Here is a 12,902-nt window from a genome sequence, read left to right as displayed (position 1 = left end):
TTGCAAATGGTAGTACCATACCGCTATATTGTATGTGGTACAGGGATGGTAAACCTTTAAAATTTAAGGTAAAAAATTCAAAATTTTGTTAGTGGAAGTTTTTATTATAAAAGTTTATATATTTTATTTGTATTAGGCCAAAAAATTAGGATTTAGTGTAAGGAGTTGACGGAGTTGTATTTGGAGTTCATTTTTGTATGTTATATACATATATATATATATATATATATATATATATATATATATATATATTTCAAAGTAACTAGAAGCCCATTCGTCGAAATAAAAAGGGTATAAAGTATTAAAGATATATATATATATATATATATATATATATATATATATACTAGCTGACCCGGCAAACGCTGTTTTGCCATCAAAAATATTTTTCCGCATTGCAGAAGTATATATACATCATATATTAATAATAATGTTATATTTTTATTACACAAATTTCTTTACATCTTGATAATTAATTCCAACGCATCATAGTGCTTTGTTTATTTTAATTTTATTTATGTCAAATAGTGAAATATTTTTAATCAATGAATAAATTAGATTTTAGTCTGAATCATCGCAGTACCATTATCTGAATATATAATACTTTATATAAATATCAGATTTTTTACTTTTGCATTTAATTTAAAAATATTGAATGTCAATTTCATATATCCAATATGCACTAAATTTTTAAATGCCAAAATATTTCCTTTTTGGTTCGAAATTTAATATAATATGATATAATTTATATCTATAATTTGATTGCCAATATTGCCTATAACATAACTTGGAATAATTAATTTATTTGTATCTTATTGAAGTCGTTAAAAATTCATTTTTTTGAACTGTCAGAATTTTGTTTATGATTAATGTTAAATTCAATATGTCGCTTTTTTATTGTGATCTATAATGTTTTAATCACTTGTCATATAAATTTTCGACTGCAAATTGATATTCATACTATCCCTGAAACTAACATGGATAAAGTTCTGAGAAATCCGAATCTATAAAATGTTTGATTTTTGGCACTTTTATTAATTTTTTATAAATTTTTGTACTGTAAAATAATGGATGATTATTTATCAAAATTGTAATATTTAGACTATAATTTTAGATGTATACTTTTTATTTTTTTGGCATTGAATTATTTTCATTGAAATCAAGTGAAATAAGAAAAAATTATATTCTAGAAAGTTATTGCTGATACAATTTGCAACACTTTCCCCATATGTGCCAAAAATGTACAAACATAATTCAATACTTGAAAATCCACTTATGTAAAAATTTTGAGGTGCTTGAGGAGTATATTTTTTTTATATTTTGTTATATATCTTTGAAACTATAATGTGAAATTAATTATTTATTATGACATCTGTTAACTAATAAAATTTACTAAAATATTGTCATATATGAAAAATATGCATGAAGTGTGTTTTTGTGCTGAATTTTACTAAAAATATAAACTTACTGCAATAAATGCTGTTATAAATTAACGACACATTTTATATGTGATGTATACACTAGTACATTTTTTTAGATTTTGCTTTATAATTTATAAATTATTATTTGTAGTTAAATGGTGTATTCTAGAAAGTTATTGCTATTGCCAAAAATGTACAAAAATAATTCAGTACTTAAAAATCCACTTAGAAATCTGCATATGTAAAAATTTTGGGGCGCTTGGGGGTAAATTTATATTTTATATTTTTTTATATAACTACTAAACTATTATATATAGATCAAAATTATGTTCTACTAAATTGTAGCTGACAAAATTATCTGTGAATAATCTATACGCATAAAAGTTGTCCAAAAATTGCTTTAGTGCCAAATTTTAATAAAACACTTAGCGTTTCATTATTAAAAAATCTCTGAATTTATTGAGTATTAAAGGGACACTTTTACATATTTTGGTGTATGAAAAATAAAGTATTAGATAAAGCAAAAAATTATATTCTAGAAAGTTATTAAATAAGTTATTAAGTTATAAAATTTGCAACAATTTTTCCATATTTGCCAAAAATGTATAAAAATAATTTAGTAATGAAAACTTCACTTTAAAAGTGTATACGTTAAAATTTTGAGACGCTTAGGAGCACATTCTTTTATATTTTGTTATGTATCTTTACTATAAATTGAAATTAAATTTTTATTTTAACATCTAATAACTAATAAAATTGCATAAAATGTGTTTTTGTGCTGAATTTTACTTAAAAATATAAACTTACTGCAATAAATACGGTTTTAAATTAACGACGCATATATACTAGTGCAGATTTTGCTTTATAATTAATAAATTATTATTTGTAGTTAAATGTTGTGTTTCAGAAAGTTATTGCTGATAAAATAAGCAATATTTTTTCCAAGTGTCCCAAAAATGTACAAATATAATTCATTACTCAAAAATCCACTTAAAAAGCTGTATACGTAAAAATTTTGAGGCGCTTACAGTATACTTTATTATGTAACTACAAAACTATTGTATATACTGCAAATTTGTGTTATACTAAAATATAGCTGATTAAATTCTCTAAAATATTGCTGAATATCAAAAGTTTGTAAAAACATTGCTTGGTGGAATAAATTTTAATTTAGAACAATATTTATTGTTAAAAACAATATTATGTTAGATAACTTCTCTGCGTTTGTGTGGGTACATTTTTACATATTTTGCTTTGTAATTAAAAAACTGTTTTGTGTTGTATTTAAATGTTGTATTCTAGAAAGTTAATGCTGATAAAATTTGCAACAATTTTTCCATATGTCCCAAAACTGTACAAAAATAATTTAGTATTTAAAATCTCAAACGAATCTTTCAATCCTGTAACAAATCTTATTTTCCATTACAAGGTCTCGTTTTTTATCGTATGCTAAAAATATATGTTTGATCGATATATATATATATATATATATATATATATATATATATACATATATATACAAAGTCATAAGTTTGAAATATTTATGCCGATTCAGGCGATAACGCGACATTATTTGTTATTTGCGGAACAAACGATTTTATATAACAAGGTTAATGGATCACCTTGGAACAAAACTACAAAAATAATATATATAAAATTATAAAAAATTTAGTTTTTTTATATAACACAATAACTTACATGCATATGTATATAATAGTATTTATAAAGCACGTATTTTTTACTTAATCTTGAAGAAATAGGGCGTTCCAGGTGTAACCGGTAGGCTAAATTTGCATTTAACCTGATTCTTTCAAAGTTTTAGGTTAAGAGGCACAACTAGTGTAACCGTCTAAAAAATGTGATTTTTGGGAATTTATATTAAAAAAACTACTTTATCAATCATTTCGAAATTTTAAGAATATATTTACACATGTTTTAACAATACATAGTAAAATTTTTGAAGAAAAAAATTAAATATTTTTTAAGTTATCGTCGATCTCCAACGGGGCTACAAAAAAAAGGCCCTTCACTGCTGCAGTGATTCCGGCCTTCTACGTGGATGAAATTTAAAAAAAAAATTCTCGTTAAACTAGATAATATTGTCTGTAAAATGAACTACGATAAAGAAAAAAAATCAAAAATTGACAAAATTGCGGCGTTTTAAAAAAAAAGTCGAATTTTATCCAACATTTTGGTCGTTTTTGGACTGCCAAAATTCGATTTTTGATCCGATCAAAAAAAACGATAGTTCATTATTGATTTAACTAGTAATTATTGTTTTACCTCAAAAAATATATAAATTTAGGCACAAAACTTATTTTGTGTTTATAATAGATAAATAAAAAATAAAGAAATTATTCCCATCGATTCTGCATATTTCACATGTATATATATATATATATATATATAGGATATTCTATAGAATATTTAGAATCGCGTGTCTGACGATCGTAATAATGATGAATGTAAATAAATAACCCCTTTGCATGTGTATTTTCCGATTCCGACCCTTTCAAGGGTACAAGACACGAGGTCGCCCTAATTCCTGAGGTAATTGCTCAGAAAAACACATGCCTGTTATCTCACCTGTTTAAAAATAACGGAATAAACATAATAATGATAAATGGTATTATAAAAAATTTAATAGATTTATAAACGTCAATTAAAAAAAATTTTACCTTTTGCTAACCCCAGGTGTCATTTTTTTAAAAAACAATTTATAAAGGTACATAAAATTTAAAATTAGTCGTTTATAATGACGCAGTATGTTGTCTAACAATAATGACGCACTTGCACACTTCTGTTTACTTGTTAGATTATTATTTTGTGGACATTCTATAAGAACCCAAGAAGATGTGTTCTTATATTGTTGACTTTGAGTGAATATATTTAATATTAGAAATAAATATATTAAATTTAAATTGTGGCGGTATTAGATCGAGAGTTGCGTTTCCGATTCACATGCTGGAGGTTCTGAGTTCGAATCTCCGGCAAGAATTTGAAAAATATTAAAGTAGTTAAGTTGGAATAATAATAGAGTTATGAATTGTAAAAAGAGATATGTGTGTAAAAATAATCAGAATGTATAAAAAATTAGAGAATTAGAATTAAAATGAATTGAAGTAAGAAGAGTTTAGAAGATGAAATGAGAAGTATAGAAGAAGAAGATAGAAGTGTTTAGAAGATAGTAGAGAGAAATTAAGATAAGTTCGGAAATATAGAAAGAATACGGTTATATGAATAAGATAGTATAAAAAATTTAAAGATTATGATTGTATAGAATAATGTAGGCGGCTAAATGCTCGAGTAAGCGAAGCCAATAAAAATAAAAAAAAAATTAAATTATTATTTTTTAGCAAAAAAAATAATTATGTTTCCGCCCGGGATCGAACCGGGGGCCTTGTGCGTGTGAAGCACACGTGATAACCACTACACTACGGAAACCACGTTCTCTCAATGCTTAAAACATATAGACATACTGAAAATGTTTTATTTTCAGGACATTTTTTTGGTTTTTGTCAAATTACTCAAAAATTTCATACGTAACCACCCCTTTTAAGTTTGATAGGGTGAAACTAGATAAAATTTACAATATTTCCTAGAAAACACTTTCATACACTGCGATATAAAAGTTTTGAATAAAACGACTTTGATTCGATATTTCATTCTTTAGTAGCAATAAATAGAAAATTTGGGTCATTTTTTATTTTTTTTTGTCAAATAACTCGCAAATTTTATATGAGAGCACACTTTTTTAGTTAGATAGGGTGAAACTAGATAAAATTTACAACATTTTCTAGGGCATTCTTATGCAATAAATATAGAAAATTCAAGACATTGGTCTTTGTCAAATAACTCACAAACTTTATATGAAAGCAACCTTTTTAAGTTAGATAGGGTATGACTAGATAAAATTCACTACATTAGTGAAGACTATTTTTAACATTTTAAATAGTGCATTAAATATTTTTTGTCCAAATTGCAACTTTCTACAATAAATATTTGGCCACAAAAGTTTACCAGAGTTTACCAAAATCATTTGTACTTTAGTAAATCGTTTATAATTTCGGCCCTGTCAGAAATTAACATGATTAATATTTTTAATATTTAAAATGATGTATCAGGTATTTTTTGTAGGCTGTTCCAAGAATGTTCTATCAGATTCATTCCTTGGAGTTTCTAGTTCATCTTTCCCAAGAATATTCGATCTAGTTTTGTTTTATAAACTTTATTGTACCAGTTTTTATTTTATTGGCCATTCGTCCGTGGCAAAAATAGCCCATAGACGATTGCACATGTAGTGTTTCCGTCCAAGCGTTGCAATATGATTTTTTGTGTTTAATTTCCCGTTTGTGTACAGTTCCGGCGACGAGCTATTGCACTAATAGACATAGAGCTGGTAATAAAAAAATACAGGAAAGAAAACCGAAGTTTTTATTCCAAAATTCCCATTTCTTCGATAGAGAGATATACTTTTTCTGTCGTATGTGCAAACTAAAAATGGGTTACTCACTCCGGAATTATCACTCTGACACAAATTCTTCTTCGGAGTGAATTCGAGCGGAGTTGTATCGGAGATTTTGTCATATCCGACTCTGGATTTAATAGCACAATCATTAGAGAATTCGGGACATTTTTTGGTTTTTGTCAAATAGCTCACAAACTTTATATGAAAGCACCCTTTTTAAGTTAGATAGGGTAAAACTAGATAAAATTAATAATAAAGAGTATATTTTTCGATCAGCTGTCGTCTTAAGCGAGTCGCGTAATATACGAACCATCTGACCGGATGTTCCGGTCTGTAGTAAAGCCTTTAGTGCAGGAAATAAAGACTGACGGACGTGCCTTCATTGTAAACATCATGTTGCACTCGAAGTCAACATAGAACTAGTGGTGTATGGCATCGTGCCTTAAGGCAAATTGCTGGAACTTCCCGTACCGTAACGAAATGTTCGAGAAATACTGAATGTTTTCAAATATATTATTACAAATACTGTAACTTTCGTTATTTTTGCTATCTTGTTATATCTGAGTGAGCAAATCAAATGTAAATCATAAATCAATATATCTCTAGAACTCAATTTGAAATTGAAAATTTAAAAAAAAATAGTTGCCTAATTTGCACAAAATTGAAAAAGTGCTCCCGTATAGTCACAGTCTAAACAGCATTTGCAAATAATTCTGTGCGACATTTTCACTTGCACTGTGCTTAGCTTGACGGCATTTTTACATTTTTCAATAGTTTTCACAAAATTGGAAAAGTGCTCCAATACGTAAACAAAACAGTCTAAACGCACTTGTGTAAACATTTGTACCAGAGTGGCGCTTAGACTGTGCTTAGCCTGGGCAATTTTTTGAATTTTTAAATCCAAAATTACAAAAATATTTTATGAAAAATAAAAAAAATGTAATATTTTTTTATCCTCAAAGCAATTGTTTTGTCAATACAAGCAGAAAGTTTTTTAGAACATTCAAATCGGACGCTTAGTTCTCTCAAAAACTGCCATTTTTTACATATTTAGCTCCGTATCTCCAAAACCGCTGGACCTGCCTTTGCCAAAAACTAAACACCTCTTCTCCCCGTCATTACAAATTGAATGTTTTTTGGATCATTCAAATCCGATGCTACGATCTCTCAAAAGCTCGATTTCTATTTTCTACACTTTTTGCTACGTATCTCCGAAACGGCAGGATCTGCCTTTGTCAAAAACTAAACAGCACATCTCCCTATCAACAGGGATCGAATGTTTTTAAACTATTCAAATCGGTTGATCCGTGCACCCGAAAACGTGGACGAAATATTGTATACACACACAAACATCCATTTTTTCTGAGGTATGCCAAAATATTCAGAAACTTTCAAAACGTCGAGAAATGCAAAAATTTTCATTTTCGATTTTCGGCCCATTACTATAACTACCCTACGGGAAGTTAAAAAGTCAGCAAAACATAAAACAAATGTGACTTTCCGTGTTTTAGTGTTTTGCGCACTCAACAGATGGCGTACTGTGCCCAAATTCATAAATAACTGACGGAGGAAAATATATTTTGCACTCGTATATTTTGTTCTCATTTAATTTATTCAAATTAATAAGTTTTATCTTTTTCATATTATTTTTTTTCTACCCTAAGTATTTTATCATTACAATTATTTTCATATTATATTTTTTTTGATACTTCTCTTAATTTTTATTTTACAGATATGGGACTCAAATAAAAATTGCATAACGGATATTTAAAGGATTTTTTTACCATAAGAAGAATCTCAAAATCTACAAGCCTCAAATAAACTATTTCAATATTATAACATTTTTTTCTTCAAGTTATTGTATATAATACTAATGTTAGGCCTAATGTTGTTTTATAATTGTATTTTACTGCAATTAATTCAATTAAGATAATTTATTTTTTGTATTTACTAAATTTAATCATGTATCCGTAATATAAATATAAATATAAATACTCATATATAAATCTTATCGGAGATTCCAACCTAGTGGTGAATTTACGCGCTATGACTAGTGGCGCCTCTATGGAGTGGGAAAACAATTAAAATTGAAGTCATGGGAAAGCGACCGTGTTTGAGATCTATTTATACTTTTTTTATTGAAGCATTTTCAAACAGAACTTTTTAATTTTTCTTTACATTTATCCTATATATTATTTTTCCCATAACTCCATTCAGCTTATAACTTTAAAACTTAAACGACGTCTAGAATATTTTATTTAAACTTTTCTCTGACTATATATTGTATATAAAAGTTTGTCACAACCAAAACAGATTTGAATTTGAGATTTTTCAATTTACGATTTCGCGAATTCCTCGCATTTTCGCTCTATTGTGAGTTTCTTTACGTTATTGCGAAAACGTGAGAATATTTCATAAGTGCGAAAAGCAGGCATTGTCGAGGATATATTTCCAAGAATTTATTTTTATTATTTAATAGACATAGTAAAAAGTGACATACTGCAATTGCAAAGCTGTAGTACAAACGGTGCGGCCTGAAGAGCTCGCTGAATAGAAAAAATTCTGCAAACGCATAATATCTAAAATCGTACTTATGTGATAAATTAAATAAAAAAAATAATTTTGTAAGTGAATTCGCATTTTTTTATATTTTTGAAGTGAAACTTCTTTAGCCGCGACTAGGGAGTATATCTGTGAAAATGCAACGGAAGTTGCGTTACGCCCAAATATCTCATATAAATACAAACGGTGCTTCTCTAAAAGCTTGCTTAATATAATGTGTAAATAAAAAGCGATAAATTATTTATTAATGTATTAATATATTGCAAAATTTTATATTAATGTTTTTAAGCTTTATTTTTATAATTAAAACTTCTTTACATTAATTTTTCACATTTTATGTCACTAATTTTTTTTTGTCTAATATTTTTTATTATTAATGATGGATCGAATAAACCGTCGAAACGTCTGACCATCCTGAAGTTGCTCACAAACGTTGCAGCCATCTTTCGATCATTTTCTACACAAGTTTAACCCAAGAAAGCAACCAAAACAAAACCCGGTGCATTTTTAGAATAACCTCGTGGGCGCACTTTGGCTTTCGCCGTTCTGATAAAACTTGTTTTGCTTTTTTCAAAATAAAATTTCCATAAAACCATATGCTAAAACGAGTTAAATACACATTGTATAAATGTATACAGATGGTGGAAGTCGATATTTATTAAAATAAATAATAAAATTGGTTAAAATTTGGCTACAATTCTTAATTTTGAAGAACAATTTGATTTTTTGTGTATTTTTGTTTTGAGTAGTTTATGGATTTTTTTATATTGAAATAGTGTAAATATATATATATATATATATATATATATATATATATATATATAAATATAATTTTATAACGTTTATAAAAATATTTAACATAATTTTACTTTAAAATGATTGTGTTTTGTTTTTATTTTGAATTGACATAATTTGCTAAAACAAAAGTGATATGTAAATAATAAAGTATATAAAGTATTATTATATTAAATAAATAGCTAAAAATATAATTTATGTTAATAGTTTTTTTTAAACATATAAAGTGAATAAACATATTTAATTTCTACTAATTTTTAGTTGAATATATTATAAAAACATTAAATTAAAAATTAATTTAAGTTCATGATGTTACCTGAAGATAATAATTGTGAACAAAATTTTCGAAGTCGAATTTTTGAACCAAGTTCTGAGGTAAAATTAATTAATTTATTTAAACAAAATAATTCAATATTATTATTATCTATAAAAATAATAAAATTTAAAATATTACATCATTTATATAATTAATTTGTAAGAAATTTGTCTAAAGTCATTTTAGGTTTATACATAAAGAAAAGTAAATATATTTTTGTTTACGTTTCTGTGTTTCAGACGTTTTTTAAAAAATACACCTAGTTGTTATAGGTTGTTATGATGTTAGAAAATATTATTGATAATTTAATTTTGAACAAATTTGCTAAATATTGTATCATCAGACAAGTAATTTAGAAGTTACAAGTTATTTAATAATTCTTTAGTCTGACTAGTTCCTCAAATTGCTCATAGGTCCAATTGATTTTGTATTTTAAATTATATATTTTATTTTAAAGTATACCGAGTTGCTGTAGGGTCTTATAATGTTAGAAAATATTATTAATTGTTGAATTTTGAACAAATTTGCCAAATATACCATTTGGTTTAGACAAATATTTCAGAAGTTACAAGAGATATAAAAAATAATTGCAAGATAATATCAATATCAATTACTTCTTTTATATATCAATAAAATGAAATATCAATTCAATTACTTCTTTTATATATTTTAAATTCATAAAATTTGTCCTAAATTTTTTAAATTTTTATTATTTAATTCATTAATTTTATTATCATTTTTATATTGTCTATTTGATATAATTTTCAAATTATCTCCTTAAATTTATATTGTTTTAGATTTTATTCTCATCAAAAAATTATTACAATAAAAAATGCATTGCGAAAAAAAGTTTTCGCATAATCGAATTTTAAACTTAATTTTAATGTATACCGAGTTGCTGTAGGGTCTTATAATGTTAGAAAATATTATTAATTGTTGAATTTTGAACAAATTTGCCAAATATACCATTTAGTTTAGACAAATATTTCAAAACTTATAAGAGAAATAAAAAATAAGTGCACGATAAAAATGCCAATTCAATTACTTCTTTTATATATTTTAAATTCATAAATTTTGTCTTATTTTTTTTAAATTTAACTTATTAATTTTATTGTTATTTATATATTGTATATTAGATATAACTTTCGAATTATCTTCTTTAATTTATATTGTTTCAGATTTTATTCTCATCAAAAAAATTATTACAATAAAAAATGCATAGCAAAAAAAGTTTTTGCATTATCGAATTTTAAACTTAATTTTAATGTATACCGAGTTGCTGTAGGGTCTTATAATGTTAGAAAATATTATTAATTGTTGAATTTTGAACAAATTTGCCAAATATACCACTTAGTTTAGACAAACGTTTCAGAAGTTACAAGAGTTACAATAAATAAATACATGATAAAAATTTTATTAAAAAAAATGATTATTAATTTTGGTAATTTTTTGGTGAAAATATTTCGTTTGTGTTTTTAAATTAAAAGTTACATATAACAATTCAAATAATTTTGTATCTAAAACACCTAAGAAATTATTAATTATTTATTTATTTTACCATTTTTATTAATTTTTCTTCCCCAGATAACAACTTCCATAAACGACAATCTACAAGAAAATGTTATTAGTGAAGAAATTTGCAAACCAGAGGCTCAAAAAAACAAAAAAACAGGTCCATAATTAAACCAAGAGTCTTTTACTAATTTGTTATTAATTAATATAAATATATTTTATAATATTTTTCCAGATTTCGATTTTTTCAATCGCAAAGAACATGTTACTCCTGCGACAGAAAATTATTTTGCAGACTTGGCGGGTGTACAAATTGATGGATTTTGTGTTTTAATATTTTTGATTTTTCTTTGGTTTATGCCACATTAGATAGAAATAATATTAATTTAATAATAAATTGTTATATGAGACTTAATTTGTTTATAAACATTAAAGAACGTTTTGAATAAAACGACTTTGAATTCGATATTTCATTATATAGCAATTAAAATAAATTTCGGGATATTTTTTGGTTTTGCTCGTCAGTAGAGTCCTTCTTATTCTTCTAGATCAAAATTTAGTTTGCTCGTCAGTAGAGTCCTTTTTCATTCTTCTAAATTAAAATTTAGTTTGCTCGTCAGTAGAGTTCCTTTTTATTCTTCTAGATCATAATTTAGTTTGCTCGTCAGTAGAGTCCTTTTTATTCTTCTAAATTAAAATTTAGTTTGCTCGTCAGTAGAGTCCTTTTTATTCTTCTAAATCAAAATTTAGTTTGCTCGTCAGTAGAGTCTCTTTTTATTCTTCTAGATCAAAATTTAGTTTGCTCGTCAGTAGAGTCCTTTTTTATTCTTCTAGATCAAAATTTAGTTTGCTCGTCAGTAGAGTCCTTTTTATTCTTCTAGATCAAAATTTAGTTTGCTCGACAGTAGAGTTCCTTTTTATTCTTCTAGATCATAATTTAGTTTGCTCGTCAGTAGAGTCCTTTTTATTCTTCTAAATTAAAATTTAGTTTGCTCGTCAGTAGAGTCCTTTTTATTCTTCTAAATCAAAATTTAGTTTGCTCGTCAGTAGAGTCTCTTTTTATTCTTCTAGATCAAAATTTAGTTTGCTCGTCAGTAGAGTCCTTTTTTATTCTTCTAGATCAAAATTTAGTTTGCTCGTCAGTAGAGTCCTTTTTATTCTTCTAGATCAAAATTTAGTTTGCTCGACAGTAGAGTTCCTTTTTATTCTTCTAGATCAAAATTTAGTTTGCTCCCTAAAGTCCCTTTTTATTCTTCCCCAGTAGAGTCCCTTTTTATTCTTCTAGATCCAAATTTAGTTTGCTCGTCAGTAGAGTCCCTATTTAATCTTCTAGATCAAAATTTAGTTCACTCGTCAGTAGAATCCTTTTTATTCTTTTAGATCAAAATTTAGTTTGCTCGTCAGTAGAGTCCCTTTTTCTAATTTACTGTTTCAAAATTAAGAGTCTTGAATTTTTAGTTTTAATTTGCTGGTCAGTAGAGTTTCTATTTTCTTTAATTTGTTCGTCAGTAGAGTCCTTTTTTATCTTCTGGATTTACTATATGAAAATTAAAAGTCTTGAATTTTTAGTTTTATTTTGCTCGTTTTTAGTATATTTTTAATTTTGCTGGTCAGTAGAGTTCCTTTTTATTTTAATTTGTTCGCTAGTAGAGTCTCTTTTTTAATGTTGTAGATCAAATTTAGTTTGCTCGTCAGTAGAGTCCCTTTTTTATCTAATAATCAAAATAAGAGTCTTCTAATTTTTAGTTTTATTTTGCTGGTCAGTAGAGTTCCTTTTTTGTTTAATTTTGCTCAACAGTTGAGTCTCTTTTTAAATTTTCTGGTTTAA

At 26.0% G+C, this 12,902-nt stretch overlaps 1 non-coding gene across 1 annotated transcript; it reads right to left on the bottom strand.

Annotated features, from left to right (window-relative positions):
- Window positions 1-4,792: 4,792 nt before the first annotated feature.
- Trnav-cac lies at window positions 4,793-4,865 on the bottom strand. Its single transcript has one exon. It is a non-coding gene; the product is annotated as a tRNA-Val (tRNA).
- Between the last annotated feature and the right edge of the window lie 8,037 nt (window positions 4,866-12,902).

This window comes from Ctenocephalides felis, unplaced genomic scaffold, assembly GCF_003426905.1.
Source record: "Ctenocephalides felis isolate EL2017-DRISC unplaced genomic scaffold, ASM342690v1 CF-g0.4_SCAFFOLD_03573, whole genome shotgun sequence".
In the NCBI taxonomy this organism is placed as follows: domain Eukaryota; kingdom Metazoa; phylum Arthropoda; class Insecta; order Siphonaptera; family Pulicidae; genus Ctenocephalides; species Ctenocephalides felis.
The sequence above is the reverse complement of the archived record's forward strand: the minus strand, read 5'-3'. Positions and strand labels throughout refer to the sequence as shown.